Here is a 2,496-nt window from a genome sequence, read left to right on the forward strand (position 1 = left end):
CGACAGCAACTTGTCTGTTCCCCTTCCCCCAATTCCCCAGCACTGTTCCCATCCCCCCAATTCCCCAATAAAAAATTTTTTAAAAGTTCCTTTTTATGTAGTCGTTCCTTCTTCTCATGGTTTCTGGGATGTGCGTCTTCAGACAAGCATGTGAGCTGTGGTGACTGCCTTCTGCCTGGGAATGGCATGGGCTGTGGCTCCCCCTGAGAAGGAAGCGGGCTGTGCACCAGAACCATGATTCCTGATGAGGAGCCAGCACCGGGACCAAACACCAGCGGAAGTCACTGAGCGCGGTTGGTGGGGCTGACCCTGGGCTCTGAGTTAGTCCCTGAGGAGCGGCTGGGGATGAACTGGCCGCCGGCCAGGAGTGCAGGCTGTCGGGTCCCAGCTAATGCGTCGGACTTTCTGTTTGCAGCCAACTGCGCCAGGGTGATGTGCTAGCAGGACAAGCAGAGCGCTCACCGTCGAGGACGAGATGTGGATTTGGTGTTTGGCGACCGTGTCACTCCCACGGGAAATGGAGGGTGGGCCAGGTCTCTGTGGCCCCTCAGCTGCACAGGCCCGTTGTCCACCGTCTCCACAATTTGCATGTCAGCTGCCGGCCCCTCAGTGAACACAGCACACTCGACTTCCTGCAACTAAAAATTCTGGGAAATCAGACTTTTCAACATGTGTATGTGACACGCTCATCACTGCACACCCCGTGTGGCCCCCTCCCGCCGGGTCTGGCCCATGGTGGCCTGCCCTCCTGGTAGACACTGGACGTGCCCGTGTCCTCACTGTTACAGCATTTGGTGAAGAGCCCTTCCACATTTAAAGGAGTCTTTCATCATAAATTTGCAGTAGTTATGCTGGATCAACTCAAAGGCTGGTAAAATGCGCTACCACATTGTTCCGAGGCCGGCTGTTCTGTCTGTTTCGTCAGACATCGTTGGCTTTAGTCTCTGGAGCTCGGAGGGTGTTGGCCAGACCACGTGCCCTGCTCACTCTTGGATGCGGTCTGTGTCCCAATCATTAAACACCCATGACCTTGGGAGCTAAGGGCCCAGCTGCCCCAGCAGATCCCGGGAACAGACGGGAGGGCACCTCCCCCGGGACCAGGCGCCAAGGGGGGACGTGACAGACTGCACGGGGCTGAGAAGGCTGGAGACCCCACCCACCCCGGGCTTCCCAGGGCGTTTTCAGCCATGCTGGGGGTTTGTGTTGAATAAGTGATGGTTGAATGTTACTTTCTGCGCGTCCTTCCAGGTTCCTTGTCACAAACACAGGCAGATACAAGTAATCCTCCCTTCTGCCCCAGCCGGCATGTACATCTTTGCCCAGAAAATGGCATGGTGCCTGCCCACCCCATCTGTAACCACAGTGGTTGTGAGACCACATCTGTGCAGAGAGAGCACATGTGTTTTCTTTGTAATGAACGTTTTTAGAAGAATTTTAGATTTACAGAGAAGTTATGAAGACGGTAGAGAAAGTGCTTGTCTGCCGGCAGCCCCCTAACCTTAGGGTTGGACCCGTGTTGACGAGGTTGCACGTCTTTCTTCCAGCTGGCCAGGGAGACTCCAGACCAAACCACAAAGGCCCCCCCGTTGAGGGGACCCAGGAGCCAACTGAAAGAGCCTCCACTGCCGAAGCTGAGCAACAGAGTAACAAGTTATCGTGTTGGGCTATAACCGAAAGTACAAAGTATCCGTGAGCTCATGATACAGACAAAGGATTGGGCCAATAAAAACGGGAAGACACAGTCCCTTGCAGAAGGACCCCACTTCCTGCGTGCAGCCCCCCACCTGGAGTGGGACGCCCACTCCGCACATGCGGGCTGCGCAGTGACTTCCTTCTGAAGAGGACGATGTGGAAAGGGGGGGACGGTATCTGTGCAGCGGAGAACCGGACAGATATGCCTCGGCCAGGCGACCAAGATCAACACCAACAGTGACGAGTCGTGCCGACAGCAGGTCCCTGGACAAGAAGGGATGAGGACACTTCACCTCTGCAAACCCATCACCCCACTGTGACTGTGAGAAAAACACAGGCACATCCCAGCGGAGGGACATCCTGCAAACCCCTGGCTGGGCTCCTCCCAGCGTCAAGGTCATGAAAACAACGAAGGTCAGAGGAACCGTCACAGCCAGAATGAGCCCAAGGAGACACAACGACTGAATGTAGGGTAGTCCCTGGATGAGCTCCTGGGACAAAAGGATATTAGGGACAGACGGTAAATCTTTGAGACAGTGTGACTCTAGTGAGCAGTGATGTAGGTGCATTATGGTGACACACACAAGACGTTAGTAATAGAGGAAAACGGGTGTGAGATACGTGGGAACTTTCCGTACTATCTTCACAGCTTTTCTGTCAGTGCAAAACTGGTCATTTTTAAAGCTTATTAAAAAAAGAACACCTCGGGCCGGCCGAGTGGCGCGATGGTTAAGAACTCGCTTGGGATGCCAGAGGGCCCCGGTTCGGATCCCACATATGAGAGCCAGTGACACTGCCCTCTAC

This window comes from Hipposideros armiger, unplaced genomic scaffold, assembly GCF_001890085.2.
Source record: "Hipposideros armiger isolate ML-2016 unplaced genomic scaffold, ASM189008v1 scaffold_544, whole genome shotgun sequence".
Classification (NCBI taxonomy): Eukaryota; Metazoa; Chordata; class Mammalia; order Chiroptera; family Hipposideridae; genus Hipposideros; species Hipposideros armiger.